The 16,049-nt window shown below is 47.7% G+C and overlaps 1 protein-coding gene and 1 pseudogene across 1 annotated transcript in view; one reads left to right on the plus strand and one right to left on the minus strand.

Annotated features, from left to right (window-relative positions):
* The window catches only part of LOC138732433 (DDB1- and CUL4-associated factor 11-like), a 51,681-nt gene that overhangs the window by 10,946 nt on the left and 24,686 nt on the right, over positions 1-16,049 (minus strand). The window lies entirely within an intron of this gene.
* The window catches only part of LOC138732423 (AT-rich interactive domain-containing protein 1A-like), a 30,610-nt pseudogene continuing 17,635 nt past the window's right edge, over positions 3,075-16,049 (plus strand).

Here is a 16,049-nt window from a genome sequence, read left to right on the forward strand (position 1 = left end):
TTCATCCCTGTTTAACAAACCAGCTGCTATCACATAGCAAACTGGTGGTTCCTCTTTTCATAGAAAAGAAACGTGGCGGTTTCCAGCATCAGGCTCCCTTGGGCTGGTCATGCCAGGACTTGCAACCCTTTCCCTGAGGCGGAAGAACTCCCTGCCTCCTCCGTTGGGTACCGGATTGTGTGATTCCAGGCATGGTTTTTGTTGTGGTGTGAACAGGAGGCGTTAGCTGCTGAGTCCCTGTTTGTCAGCAGCACTGACAAACCCGTGCTGGCATCAGCCAGCGCTGGGCAACCAATCGCAGCTGGAACGATTATCGTTTCAGGGTCCCCGTGGGCTTCCGCTATCAGGTCACATCCCAAAGTAACACTGGGCAGTATTTCAAGGGAAGAAACTCAGGCTTTGGGGCTGCAGCCAGCCGGGAGTGTGAGATTCTGTGTGAAATAGTTGGAATCCCTCCAGCATTTTTGATCTGCAAATGAGCAATAAAATGCATAGAAACCACATTGGAAACACGTGAGGAAATTCTCCAGCCCCTGACGTTTCCTTCAAGTTGGCAGAGTTACGGCTGTGGAGCCTCACCTCCCGGCTCGGCTCGATTGGCTGCGCTGGCGGGAGGAGGGGAGAGGAGAGCCCTTCTCCTGGGGCCACCGTCTAGTTCCAGGTCCCCTCCTGATGCTCTGTGGGAGGCAAATAAAACCTTGCTGGCCCTCTCCTCTTGGGCTCGATCCAGAACCTGCTGCCGGCAGCGGGACTCCATGACTTCAATGAGATTTGCTCTATTTGAAAGGCTTCTCTGTTTCTCTACAGACCATTTTATGGGTAGCCTTGAGTTCTATTTCCCCTCTTGAGTAGATGGGAGCTGGATGGCACCCGTCAGGTTTGGTTAAAAACTCTACTCTGTGCCTTGACGGTCGGCATCCTGGGAAAATTACTTGATAGATGGGGAAAAAAATGATAGGTTGAAAAGAGTCCCTTATGGATGTGCTGGTTGCTTTTAGGTGTTCCAGTCCCGGCTTCTCACCTTCCCCTTGCATCAGTCTCGCTTCCAAGAAACTTAGTCCTGCTGGATAACACTTGGTAAACGCTGCTGTGCTGGCATCTTAGCTGGGAAATGGCTTTATTGTTTGAATGTGTAAAGCTTACTGATCTTTAGAGGTGAAAGTCACTTCACCAGTTGATTTTGATGGTCCTGTTTGTGATCTCAGAGCTGAAAGGCTGGTGTCTTCCTGGGTACGAGGTCCATGATGGTGCGCTAGCAAGGCAGGGATCCCTCGCTTACACGTCTAAAGCAACCCTATATTAACCTGCTTAATTAAACCAGCGTTTTTAAATGACTCGCAGTACTTAGGTTAAGCCTTGATGCATAGGTGAAGTTGACGAGATCAGCTTTAAAGGTCGTTAGCTGGTGGGTTAGGAGGTAATTTTCAAACTGTTTTTAACATTGTTTGGCTTCACATCTTGCAGATCTTTTCCTGCCTGGCGTTACTAAGCTGTATCCCCTCGTTCTGCCTGGTTCATGTATGAATATTCCTGGTTCCAGTGACCCCTCTCAGATCCTGGAGGCAAACCTTCTCCTTTGCCTCTCGGAGAAGCAGGCTGCTCACTCCTGCTAATGGAAGGGGATATTCACGTTTCACCTTGCACCGTTGCTGTGTATCTGTCCTTTCAGGCTTATATTTTCTTTGGTGTACATTTATATTGTGTTTTTTCCTCTGAGCATAGAAATAGCTCATCTCTGTAGCTTTGGGCTCTGCCCCTCTGGGCTTGAGGATTTGATAGCTCTGAAATGCCACGAGCTCTTGGGGCAGGGATTTTAAAATCTCCTGCAAAGGGGTTTGGCCTCCAGCTTTGTTTCAGTGATGATGAAAACCGCATTTGGTGATTCAGACTAAAAATACCTTAATGTGTTTAAGGGAAATACTGTTTTTTACCGTCTCATCTTAGCTTGGACTGAATTGGCTTCTGGACATTCTGATCCCTTCACTACTCAGAGGGGAGCTGAGAGGTGGATCTCACACCGGAGGCAGAATTAGGTGCAGCGAGTCCCAGGGAGAGGAGTGTTTTGCTCTCGGTTGTTTGTGTTGGTTGATGCTTTTTAATGCAAAATGTTGAAAATACTGTCTTTTTACTCCCACTTCCAGTGGTTTCCATGGGAGGAATGTGGGTTTTGTCAAAGTTGACCAGGAGGAAAAGAAAACAAGGAGCTGCGTAAATGAGCAACGTTTTTGATGTTACAATGGAAGGCAGTGAAAATTGCAAGAGATCTTAGACGCTATTTTTAGGCTTTTTAGGCATTTTTTTAGCCTTCATTGAAATAAAACAAAGGGTTTTTTTCCAGGAAGGTAATGTTTGAACAAATCTACCTCCAAGATAGCTGTGCAGGAAGTGATCTCTAACAGAGGCAGTAATGGAGAGGAGGAAGGACGGGCGATGTGCTAAGTCACCCCACTGACAGACTGGCATTTTCAGCTCAAACGTAGCATTTGCCGGTGTTTGTAGAAGCATTTTGATCAAATTTCACTGTTAAAATAGACAAGATGGTTCTGCTGCAACCAACAACAGAATGTGATGCAGCTGGTACCCCCCATTTGTCCTTCCCAATGTCACTGTCCAACCTCCCCTCTCCACCAGGGGAGATTTAGGCTGGACATTAGGAAAAAATTCTTCACAGAAAGGGTCATTGGGCACTGGCAGAGGCTGCCCAGGGAGGGGGTTGATTCACCTTCCCTGGAGGTGTTTAAGGCACGGGTGGACGAGGTGCTGAGGGACATGGTTTAGTGTTTGATAGGAATGGTTGGAGTCGATGATCCGGTGGGTCTCTTCCAACCTGGTTATTCTATGATTCTATGATCTCTACAAATAAACTCTTCTCACAGGGCTGAGGTGTTTGCAGGTCTGTTCTTCCCTGTGAAGACAACAACTAGAATGAAGTTTGTTTTACGGGTGCAGCAGAACAAGACCGATGGTGAAAAGGTTCAGAATTGAGCTCCCTCTTGCAAGCTAGTTTACATCCCCTTTTCTGTTGAGAATGAGACTCTAGCGCAGCTGAACTGTCAGGTAGCACCAGTCTTTTGCTGGAGAAGGAAGCTGGGGAAAGTCAGTTCTCCACATCCTTTGTAGACTTCTCTTAGCAAACCTGCTTCTTTTGAGGACAAGATCTTAATGCTCAGTATTTGGAGTGAATGTCTTTTATCCTTGCTTTCTCTAGGCCTCCTGGTTATCCCAACATGAACCAAGGTGGGATGATGGGCACTGGACCTCCTTACGGACAGGGAATTAACAGTATGGCTGGCATGATGAACCCCCAGGGCCCGCCCTATCCGATGGGTGGGAACATGGCTAATAACTCTGCAGGTAAGCCGGTACCATCTGTCAAATGTTGCATTGATTTCGTTGTCCCATATTGAGAATCGGTGTTAAAGATTCTTCTGACTTCCTAGGGATGGCAGCAAGCCCTGAAATGATAGGCCTTGGGGATGTCAAATTAACACCCGCAACTAAATTGAACAATAAGGCAGATGGGACACCCAAAGCAGAATCCAAGTGAAAGGTAAAATGTTTTCGTTTTTCTAATGACTTCCATCCTTGTCAGCATCCAGGGAGATAAAACCATGACACAGTAACTGGAACAGTGCATCTGTCTAGTGGTGACTGTGGTTCCTGAGAGAACACGATTGGGTTCCTCCTCCTTACCCTGGACAGACTTCTCGCTGTAGAGAAGTTGTCCTTGTAGCGTGTGATCCGATTGCTCCTTGCAACCAGGATTTTAACTTGAGTGTGATGAGTGAGTAGGACACTCATTTCAAAGAAATAATTGTCTTGACAAGTGTGTTTTGGAGAGGGCTCTGCAATAAACCACTAAATCCAGGTGTAATAAGTTCTGTGGAGGAGCCTGAATGGTGAGGCTGCCATACCCACCGACCCTCATTAAGGCCAGGAAAGGGACTTCTCTATCAGAATTCTTGTGTCCTCCCCTCTTTGTGACTCAAGAGTTCAAGCCTCTCTAGAATTCCTGATGGATGCCTGGCACACTTTATTTTTACATTCTCGTTGCACTTTTGGGCCTTTGATAAGTGGGGAGAAGGTACCTGCACAGGTGGACCTGTTGGGTCACCTTTCCCAAGTCCCCGGGTCCTTTGAATACCTAATCAGTGTAGTGTGTGGCTTGAATCCAAAGTGTAAAGGTAGAAACCACCTTGTTGAAGTGCTCAGTGTAGGAAAATTGAATTATACTTGATGTGGCCAGCCCTGGCTGGGCTTGAACTGTACCTAGAACAGATCCATCTTGGAACAGTGGTTCAACAGTGTTTACAAGAGGTTTTTTAGGATTTATGAGGGAACAATTGAGAGGTTTGCTTCTGGATTCATAAACCGTTGAGAAATGAAGAGGAGCATTTCCCAGCCCTTTGGGAGCAATCAATTACACTTGCAAAATGATTCAGTATTAGGAATTATCACCTGCCAGAGTGAAACTGCCCAAAGGAGTGTGAACAACGCGGGGTTTGTTTCTGGTGTAGGCTTGGAGCTACTTGGTTCTCATCTCTCAGCTGGGAGGTGGGACTCTAAAGTGTTACAGTTGTTTCCCAAACAAACCTCTTCCTAATCCTGTATTAAAGCCAGAAGAGGGAGGCAAACAGGTTCTTCAGGGAATGTTTTTCTTTGCATTGCTGCTACCAGTCTCAAAAGAGCCAGCAAAACAAGCAGTTTCTGAGCCCATAGTCTCTACTTGAAGGACAGCAAATGCTCTGGAAGTTTGATACTTGTGCTACCAGCTGCCTGCGAGAACGTTGAGAAGATCTCTCACTTCTGCTCGTGTTATGGCTTCTTAGTATCATAGAATCATGGAATAGTTTGGGTTGGAAGGGACCTCAAAGCCCATCCAGTTCCATCTTGTGCCATGGGCAGGGACACCTCTCACTCAAGACCAGGTTGGATGGAGCTTGGAGCCCCTGATGCAGTGGGAGGTGTCCCTGCCCATGGCAGGGGTGGAACTGGAGGGGCTTTGAGGTCACAGGTGCTTCAAATCTTAGCTTTCCTTTGAGGCATGCATCTCCCTCTTGAGTAGGAGAAGAGGCTGACCAGAGGCAGCTCTCACCCTGGCAGGGTGCAGTAGCCAGGGGGAAACTCCTTTGCAGTTGAATTAAATGTTTTCTCCTGTATTTAGCAAATGAGCCCACAAAGGATGCCTCAAAGAGATGGCTCTCTGCAAGGACTCCTTGAGGTTTGTTTGGTTTCTGTGGCATTCCTGAAACCTTTCACTTTTGAAAACTGTGAATTCCTTGAGTAGCAGCTGATTTTTGAGATACCTTTGTCGAATAATGCCTGCCTGATGTTTGTCTGATACAAGTGTGGGTCTAATATAAAGCTGTTCTTGAGCAGAACTTGGAGCTCTTCCCTGACTGCCTTTTTAAAACCCTCTCTGCTGTAAGCCAGCTGGTTTTGTGCTGCTCACTGCTGGTATCTCTTTCCTTCTCCTAGAAGTCCAGTTCCTCTACTACAGCCAATGAGAAGATCACCAAACTCTACGAGCTGGGTGGTGAGCCCGAGAGGAAGCTCTGGGTCGATCGTTACCTGGCCTTTACTGAAGAGAAGGCCATGGGCATGACAAATCTGCCAGCGGTGGGCAGGAAGCCCTTGGTCCTTTACCGGCTCTGCATCTCAGAGAAGGAGATCAGAGGACTGACTGAGGTGGGTGACCAGGTGTCTGTGGTCAGAGCTGCTTCCTGTCTGGCAGTCACAAGTCAATGGGCCACACGATTCAAAGTAGCTTTGTAGGTCTGGGGTAGCCCTGGCTTCCCACTTACCTGTTTATTTTGCTTTTACTTTTTTAAATAATGCTAATAATAATTTTAAAAATGCTTTTTAATGCTTCCTTAATAGGCTGGGTTGTTCAGCCTGGAGAGAAAAGGCTCCGTGGAGACCTTAGAGCAGCTTCCAGTGCTGAAAGGGGCTCCAGGAAAGCTGGGGAGGGGCTCTTGATCAGGGAGTGCAGAGATAGGACAAGGAGGCATGGTTTTCAGTTGGAAGAGGGGAGATTGAGATGAGATCTTGGAGAAGTGTTTTCCTATGAGGGTGGGGACACCCTTGCCTAGGTTGCCCAGAGCAGTGGTGGCTGCCCCATCCCTGGAGGGGTTGAAGGCCAGGTTGGATGGAGCTTGGAGCCCCTGATCCAGTGGGAGGTGTCCCTGCCCATGGCAGGGGTTGGAACTGGATGGGCTTTGAGGTCCCTTCCAACCTGAACCACCCCATGATTCTATTGACTTTGCATCAGGCTGTCAACTGATCTCATGGCTAATTTGATTTGCAGTCTGTCCCTATTCAAATGATCTCTAGGTGGGGAAGAGAGTTTACTACTAGTTCTGAGTTTGAACACAACTGTGTCTGCCTTGCTTAGCCCTTAGAGCGTCCTTTGTTTTAGCTGGGGAGTGTTGCTTTCTTCCTAGAAAATGTATTGGAGGAGAAGGAACTTGGATATTGAGTTTAGAGCCTCTTGGTTGGTTGTGCAGGTCAGCAAAAACAAGAAGTGGTGTGAGTTAGCCACCAATCTCAACGTGGGCACGTCCAGCAGCGCAGCTAGTTCTTTGAAGAAGCAGTACATCCAGTGTCTCTACGCCTTCAAGTGCAAGATAGAGCGAGGTGAAGACCCCCCTCCGGATATCTTTGCAGCTGCCGATTCAAAGAAATCTCAGACGAAGATCCAGCCTCCGTCTCCAGGTGAGTTCAGACTTGGGTTTAGGGTGTGCAATGGATGCTTGCGCCAGAGGAGACAGTGAGAACTTGGAGGCTTTGTGCCCAGAGAGCTCCACGAGCCTATTACGGGTTGAGTGCTCTAGAATTCAAGCCCTTTCAAATGAACTGCTGTTTCAGATTTGATGGGAGGCTCCGGTTTTGGAATAATTAAGCATAGTGTTCAATGCAGAAGTTAAAGGAGGACGTGAGGTCCAGGCCAACAGTGCCTGCTGTGCATTTTGGTCTTCATGAAGTCTGATCCACTCTGTCTTATTTGCTTTAGGTTCATGACTTGAATCACTGCTGAGCTTGCCAACCCTTTAAGCTTCAGATTTTCCACTTTGTCTTATAAGTAAAACGTTCAGATGCTTTTTTTTCTGGTCAGGAACCTGTTCCTATACGTGAAGTAAGCTTTATCTGCTGTGAAGTTCCTGTAATTTTTGCAAAAAATGCCTTTTTGGTTCAGAAACCCAGCATTACCTTTGTCTGGCTTCTGAGGAAGGGGAATAATGAACCCTTTTTTGATTGTGCTGCAGTTGGGTTTCAGCCCCGCTAAGCCCTTGATCGACAGCGTGCTTGTCCAAATAATCTGTTGGCAACTACATTTATCTGCTCAGTTAGAGTGGTGGTTTTTATAAAGAACTAAATCGTGTTGTTTCGCTCGTCAGGAAGCCTGTCCTGGTGTAGCTCCAAACCTGGTGTATTTTGTGAGATAAAGCAACTTGTGTGTCATTAGAGCGACCTGTCTAAAGCGGTGTCTGAGTTCTGCTTAAACTAGACTACAGATCCATCCCCACCTCCTTCTAAAAACTTTCTTGCCCTCTGAGATGCCAGGAGGTGAACAAAGATGTTCAGAGCATTTGGAGCCTGGGACTTGTAGGATGTCAGCCAAGATGCCTGTCAGGATGGATGAGGTGGTGCATCATATTTTGTTTTGTTTTCGCCGATACAGGAGTGTGTGAAGGTGGTGACTCTGCCTTCAAGGGCCGTGGTGCAGGTGATCTGTGAACTGTTCCCCCACATCCTATCCCTGCACTCCCTGATCAAGAGCCCCTCCCCAGCTTTCCTGCAGCCCCTTTCAGTACTGGAGGGCTGCTCTGATCCTTTAAGCTGTATCAGTCCATGTTCATCCTCCTCTTCTGCTTCCTTTTTCCTCCTTTCTCTCTCGCTCCTCTGGATCAGCCCAAACAGAGGGTGTAGTACACAACACAAGTCGCATTCTCAACTTCATCTCCAGACTCCAAAGCCTTCCCTGTTTGAAAGCCAAGTGGACAGCAGCTGAGGCTCTTAATCAGGGAGTGCAGGTATAGCATGAGGAGAAATGGTTTTCAGCTGAAAGAGGGGAGATTGAGATGAGATCTTAGGACGAAATGTTTTGCTGTGAGGGTGAGGAGGCCCTGGAACAGGTTGTCCAGAGCAGTGGTGGTTGCCCCATCCCTGGAGGGGTTCAAGGCCAGGTCGGATGGGGGTTGGAGCCCCTGATCCAGTGGAAGGTGTCCCTGCCCATGGCAGGGGTGGAAGTGGTGGGCTTGGAGGTCCCTTCCAACCCAAACTGTTCCATGATTGTGTGATTTTGAAGTCCCGTCACTTGGACAAAGGGCTGAGGCATCCCACGCAGACACCACTTTGTGCTTCTTGCGGACTTTATAATCCATTGGTTTTGATTTTCCTTCGTTCCAGCCTGTTGTGGCCCTTGGAACTTTGTGAATTGAGGATCGCGCGGCATGATTCCACATTGGCTGCTTTTTGAGGCTGCAGAGCATCCAAAGGCCTTGCAGGATAATGCTCTAGGTAGAGGTCTCGGTGCTGGAGCTGTTTTCCATGTAGTGTGCATTCATAACCCTCCAAACCCAAACGTATTCACAGAAGGGCCTTGGCTGGGCCGGGTGGTGCCGCGCAGGCACGTGGCGCGGGTTTCCTGCAGCCCAGCTTGGGTTCCTGCTCACAAACTGCGGCGCGTCCCCGGGGTGCGGAATCAGTCTGCCGTTGGGTTTTAATTCCCAGAGTAATGGAACTGGCCTGGCTCCAAGCGTGTGTGAATTTGTGAGTGGGAGGGACAGCAGGGGGTGGGGACAAGCACCAACTGGCAGCGAGGTGGGGAATGTCTCGAGGCCTCTTCCTGCCGATGCCAGCGTTCCAAACGGTGAATTTCTGGGGGAAGCGAGCGGAGCTGAACGGGAAGGAGAACGGCGGGGAGGGCCCATGAATGAAACTCCCCGCTGAGCTTGCCTCTGCTCCTCCTTCTGCCAAGGCCTCCCCGGGCTGGGAGGGAGCCGTGAAGAAGAGGACAGGGTGCCAGGAAGGTGGGGTGTAAACAAACATGGCCTGGACGTGACCTCGGTGGATTTTAATGAAGAGCTGAAATGACTCATCAAGCAGCAGGGCTGAAGCCGAGGGATATCGCGTGCTGGGGATGGTAACTAATGGAAACATTAATGAAGAGTTCAGCTCTTGCCAGCTGCGAGGAGTGTATGAACCTGAGAGCTGGCAGTGTCACAGTGATCTGGGGCAGGGAGAGCTCCTCGAGCCGGTGGCACAGCTGGATCACACATGATGGCCTGAGATTTTTTCATGAAAGCTTACTGTAGTGTAAAGCAACCTGTATGGAGCCAGGGAACTTGCTGGACGGGTTTGGTTGTTCAGTGAAAGATCCATCATCTCCGGCATTCCCTGTTCCAGGAATCCTTGGGAGTGGTGCTTGAATTGACCTGCATGAATTAACCCCTCTGGAAGGGCAGAGCCTTGTTCAGAGTTAACTTGGTGATTTCCGCTTACATCCTGGAGTTTCTATCACTAAAAAGATGGTGAGGCTTCCAGGAGAGGGCTCGCGCTTCCAGGAGAGGGCTCGCGCTTCCAGGAGAGGGCTCAAACCCGCCTTCTTTCTCGACAGAAAGAGAACATGAAGGTGCACTGTAGAGCATCAGCCTTTGGAGTGAGATGTCCTGGGCAGCACAACATGGTGCCATGGTGGTGGCGCCTTGTGTAAAAGAACGTGGTAAAGAATAAAGTCACAATGAGAGCAAACATGTCCTCTCAGCTTTATGCTACTGCACGTGGTTCTTCTGGGAAGTCTGGCCCAGGTTCTCCTTGCAGTGTTTTGCTCCTTGTACTTCTTTGGCCGTGGTTCATCTCTGTCTCTTGGAGGGCTCTCTGCTCATGCGTTTCTGTTCTTGCAGCGGGTTCAGGCTCCATGCAGGGCCCTCAGGTGCCTCAGTCCACCAGCAGCTCCATGGCAGAAGGAGGAGACTTGAAGCCACCAACTCCAGCGTCTACGCCACACAGCCAGATGCCCCCTTTGCCAGGCATCAGGTATGAAACCATCGCTCCCAGTGTGACTGCAAGGGTGCTGCTGGGTCCCTACCACAGATGGCTCTTGTGGTGGGGCTCCCTGGCTTTGCTCCTTCGTTCATGGCTTACAGCAACACCGTTGGCTCTGGATCTGTGTGAGAATAGTGATTCCTTTGGGTTTGGGGTCAAGGACAGTTTTGTAGAAGGGCAGTTCTTTGTGACTTTGTTGGAGGAGTGTGACTGTGATCCTAGGGGACAGCAACACCTGAGAAAAAACGTGGGGAAAGGTATCCTGAGGAGCATGGTGGACCTCTATAATCCTGTTGTGGTTTTTTTTTTGGATCAGGAGTAACTTGGTGGGCCTTCAGGATGCCTTTGCTGATGGTAGTGATCCTACGTTCCAAAAGCGGAACTCCATGACTCCAAATCCAGGGTACCAGCCCAGCATGAATACCTCTGACATGATGGGTCACATGTCTTATGAGCCAAATAAAGATCCTTACAGCAGTGTGAGGAAAGGTGAGGAGGTCCTCGTGTGCTCCTTTCCCTCATCTTGAGTACTAATCCCTGTCTCTCTATGCTGGAATTAGCTGTAGGAGACCTTCTGCTTGCCCTCCTTCCCCAGGAGACAGGGCCTGTCTACGTCTGCGTTAGAAAGATGTGTTTACTGGTGGTTCTTTCTGTGTTTCAGCTCCTGGAAGCGATCCCTTCATGTCCTCAGGGCAGGGCCCCAACAGTGGTATGGGTGACCCTTACAATCGTGCTGCAGGTCCAGGGATGGGTAATATGGCCATCGGACAGCGGCAACACTATTCCTACGGAGGTCCTTACGACAGAGTGAGGTGGGTGCTTGAACCTCGTGAAACGATCGCTTTCACTTCCCATTGTGACTTTCCTGATCCATTTGAGGAGCGAGGGTGAATTCAAGTTGGACGTGTGCGGTCTTTGTGTTTGCTTCCCTGTAGGACGGAGCCCGGCAGGGGACCTGAGGGCAACTTAGCAAGCGGAACTCCGCAGCCCAACATCATGCCTTCCAGCCCGGAGTCGGGGATGTATTCTCCCAGCCGCTACCCGCAGCCGCAGCAGCAACAAAGGTCTGTGCGGGGTGTTCCCAGCAGCAGCTCGGCCCGGTTTGGGAGCTCTGGGATTGTGAGAGTGGTCACACAAGTAATGCATCTGTTTCTTCTCCAGACGTGATTCCTATGGCAATCAATTCTCCGCTCAAGGCACATCCTCCGGCAACCCCTTCCCTCGCCAGCAAACCACCATGTATCAACAGCAGCAGCAGGTGAGTTGTTGGCAAGCTTCTCGTTTGCTGGACTGAGGGACAGAAGAATCTGTGAAATTTCTTAGAATCATAGAATCTTGAAGGTTGGAAAAGACGTCACAGCTCATTCAGTCCAATCGTTACCCCAACCCCACTGTGCTGACTAAACCATGGCCCAGGTGCCACATCTACGTGCTTTTTGAACCCCACCAGGGATGGAGGGTCCACCACTGCCCTGAGCAGCCTCTGCCAGGTCTTCACCACTCCTTTGGTAAAGAATTCTTCCCTAATATCCAATCTAAACCTTCCCTGGTGCAGCTTGAGGCCGTTTTCTCTCATCCCATCGCTTCTTACTTGGGAGAAGAGCCCAGCACCCACCTGGCTCCAACCTCCTTTCCAGGAGCTGTAGAGAGCAATGAGGTCTCCTCTCAGCCTCCTCTTCTCCAGGCTAAACAGTCCCCGGTCCCTCAGCTGCTCCTCATAAGACTTGTTCTCCCGACCCTTCCCCAGCTTCGTTCCCGTCTCTGAACTATACGCCAGCCCCTCAATGTCCAACTCAAATTTGTGTTGAGGGGAGGATGAAAAAGCTTGGGACTCTGTGTTTATGAATGTGTAGAACTAAGTACTTTATACAGGAGACGCTTTTTCCTAGTTTCCAGATAGTTTAGATAAGCTTTAATTAGCGTTCCCAGTGCTAGCAAAACAACGTTCTGAGAACGGAGGCTGTGCAGTTGGCAGGTGTGCATGTTCTGGTCAGGCAGCAGGAGATCAGGAAGCTTTACTGGGCTTCCCTTCCCCCCTGGAACATCCCAAACTCCATAACGCTTGGGGCCCAAGTGGTGGGATGAGGTTGGAGTCAGTTCTTGATCATTTGGGGGAGCTGTGGGTCATTCTGCACCACAATGCGGAGCTTTTTGTTGTCTTTGCCTTGCTGAACCTGCAGACAGAGGCTCCAGACCTGCCTCCTCTCCTGACTGCCCTGCTGCCTCCTACTCCTTGTTCCCCAAACCAGCAGGTTTGTTTCAGGACAGAGTTCGAATGAACATAAATCTCTTTCAAGAATCCTTGCGTATGACTTGCTCTCTGTATCCGTGCCAAGACCCGTAAATGTTTTTCTGATAATTTTGAGTCCTCTGGTTTAGGAGAGCATGGAGAGGGCACTTGCTGAGCTGTGCTAAGAATAATTCCAACTGCTCTGCAGTTTGGCTCTGCAACCAGAGCCACAGGGCTCCAAGCCAAGAGTTCGAGTTACTCTGGCGCTCGGCATCTTTGAAGCCCTAGAGCTCCATCTGAAGCCAGTCATGACCGTGGAGCTTCCAAGGAGACTGTGTAGCAGCTTGGTCGACCCTTGGATGCAAGAGAGAGCTCGGGTTTTAATTCTATCTCAGCAACTGACTGTTTTCTCCATTTGCACTTAAAAGGAGGAGGAGGGAAGAATCTTTCTGGTTCCTTTCAGGGTTGTGTGAATTACCCTGAGATCACCTCTTAGAACTGGTTTTAACCTTTAGCCGCAGCCCGAGCGCTGCCACGTGTGTATATATATATGACGTTGTACATTGCACATACCCTGAGATCCCCTGCAGTTTTGTCCCCCTCTCCTCCCCCTTTATAGTATGACGAGTTACCGAGTTGATGACCTGCAAAAGCGAGACACAATTGTTTAATCTCTTGCCAGACATCCCTCCCTGGAGGATGCTGTACCGGTCTCTGTGGATAAAGTCATTGCTGTCTCAGCAGCCAATCAACTTATAGTGTATTTTTTTCCTGTTTTTTGTTTTCTTTCTAATCGAGGTGTGAAAAAGTTGTAGGTTCAGTTGAAGTTCCTGATGAAGAAACGCAATTGAGATTTTTCAGTGATGAATTCTGCATATTTGTATTTCAGACAATGTAGCTAAAAACTTGATGTAAATTCCTCCCTTTTTTCCTTTTTTGGCTTAATGAATATCAGTTATTCAGTATGAAATCTTTAAACTATATGTTCCACGTGTTAAGAATAAATGTACATTAAATCTTGGTAAGATGTTTGTAAGGGTTTTTTTATGAGCAGGACAGGGAGGTGACTTCGGTGCCGGCAGGTCTTGGTGCTGTGATGTTGTAGGTCGGCTCCTTGCACGGAGAACCTTCAAGGTCCTGTGCTTTCCAGCAGCTTTGGAGGCTGATAGCGTGTGGTCTGGCTTTGTTTTCTCCCTTTGGCTTGTTTTGGTGATGGAGGCTTTTGGTTTGTGCTGCGTAGGCTCAGGTAGGAGAGGATTTGTAGCAGGAGATGAAGCTGAGGCAGAGATGTGTGCTGTGCAGGGTGGAAAAGTCTCGGAAGGGAGGTGGTTCCCTCTGAGCTCTATAAAATGGACCATTTCATCTCCTTTGCGTTTTCTTAGAAGCTTGGTGTGGACTCTGACTTGAGAGGAGAGGGGGTTTCAGCAAAGAGCTAAAGTCCAGGTTCTTCCTGTCCAAATCTGCTCATTTCCATGGGTGTTTCATCGAGCCTGGAGCTTTATCCTCAGATAGTTGTAGGAGCCGGCTGGCTGAGCCGCACCAGGTTCGGTTAAAGAAGAAGGAAAAGCTTTTTTTGAAAGGCAAAGGTAATTTTTGTTCAAGCAATGTCCTTCTTTTATCCTGCTAGTCCTCTCCTAGGAAGCTCTTGGTTCCCAGAACCATCATTTGACTGTGTTCCCTAAACTTCAGGTTCCTAGAAGTCATGGTCTTTTTCTGAAGGGTCAGCTGGAAGTTCTGGAGTTCTTTGCCTGGCAACATGAATTTCTGAAGAGGCAGGAATGGTGCTGGGCTTCCTTAGCTTTAAAAATATTGAAACCAAGTTAGGAGATAGGAAGTCTGTGGGCATGTGCCATTCTGCAACAATGTTGATTTAAGCACAACTTCTCTCATCACTTCAGTCTGTACTCTGCGAGCTCTGGTTGATCTGATAATGTGAAAATCTTGTAGTGTGTTTTTTGGTTTTTGTTGTTTTGGTTTCTTTTTAACAGAACCTCAACACCAAGGCTGGAGAATCACAGGATTGTGGAATGGTTTGGGTTAGAAAGGACCTCAAAGCCCATCCAGTTCCACCCCTGCCCTGGGCAGGGACACCTCCCACTGGATCAGGGGCTCCAAGCCCCATCCAGCCTGGCCTTGAACATCTCCAGGGCTGGGGCAGCCACCACTGCTCTGGGCAACCTGGGCCAGGGCCTCCCCACCCTCACAGCACAACATATTTCTCCCTAGGATCTCATCTCAATCTCCCCTCTTTCAGCCCAAACCCTCTCCCCCTTGTCCTATCCCTGCCCTCCCTGATCAAGAGCCCCTCCCCAGCTCTCCTGGAGCCCCTTTCAGTACTGGAAGCTGCTCTGAGGTCTCCCTGCAGCCTTTTCCAGGCTGAGCAGTGCCAACTCTATCTCTGTCCTAGTACAGAAATTGCTCCAGCCCTTGGATCATCTTTGTGGCTCCTCTGGGCTCGCTCCGATCAATCTGTTCCCTTGCAATTAGATGCAAGATACTTTGTTTTAATTTAGTTCACACAAAATAATAATCTTGCTTCTTAAGTAATGCTACAATAGCAATTAATGGTTGCAGAGCTCTGGAACAAAGTTTTACCTATTTTTGTATCCTATTAACTAACAGGAGAGGCTGTAGATGAAAAATAAACTCTTTTTCAAGGACTAATGGAAGAAGAAATGGATCGTTGTCAAAGGTGCTTGTCATGGCTTTGGATGAATTAACATCTTACTCTAATAATTGAGCCTGTTTTTAATTTTAAGGATAGTTTAAAAAGCTAACTGATTTCTTTTTACATGTTTTCAATAATAAACAGGACTTCTGTATGACTTGTGTGGTTTTCTCCCTCACTTTTTTCCTCTTGCTTGTTCTCTCTCCAGGTTTTCCTGATTTTTATCCAAACTCTTTAAACTGCACTTGGACAACTGAAGTGTCACCTGGCAAGGGTAAGAATCTAATGGGAGTTGCATCTGCCTACATAATGTCTGTGTTTAAAAAATTGAAACACAGAAACGCAATAAAATCCCTTTTATGTATTAAATTAGTGCTTTCTGCCAGTCTTCTGAGGAAGAATGATTTTGCAAAATAAATATCTTTGAATGCGGTGTTAAAATGTTGTGTTTATTCCGCAAAAGAAACATTCTTTAAATTATTAGCGGAACAAATGTCTTTTAGTCTCTTTTAGGAAAAGTAGAAGAGGTAAAATACATTAAAATAATAGTTACTTATTAAATAGCACAAAAGGTTTGGTGAAAGCTGTGGGGATCCTGTTGGTTGCTCTTCTGCATGATTATTAAGCGTGAAGAAGCAGATTTGATCTGTTGATTAGGAACCTTAGATTTCAGATTTAAATCTGAATTTAAATTATATATATTTAGGCAATACATATAGTAAAGTGGCATTTGGATGCTATTATGTGTGATTATATATATAACTATATATAATAGAATCATAGAATCATGGAATAACCAGGTTGGAAGAGACCCACCGGGTCATCGAGTCCAACCATTCCTATCAATATATATATATAACTATATATGATATATATAACTATATTGGAAGTTTCTGCTGTTTAAAATCTTCTTACAGGCTGGGTTTTTGTTTAAAATGTATATGGCATTTTAAATGTAAATCGTACGAGAAGCCTTTCCATGAAGAACGTTATTCCCTACAGTAAATAATTGTATTTGAAAACCTAATGGAAATTCAAAATTGAAAAAACAGGCATGACTTGAGTAAAAGATTGGTCCCAGAAAATATGAATCTGTATATATGG

The sequence above is a fragment of the Phaenicophaeus curvirostris genome, chromosome 31 (assembly GCF_032191515.1).
Source record: "Phaenicophaeus curvirostris isolate KB17595 chromosome 31, BPBGC_Pcur_1.0, whole genome shotgun sequence".
NCBI lineage: Eukaryota > Metazoa > Chordata > Aves > Cuculiformes > Cuculidae > Phaenicophaeus > Phaenicophaeus curvirostris.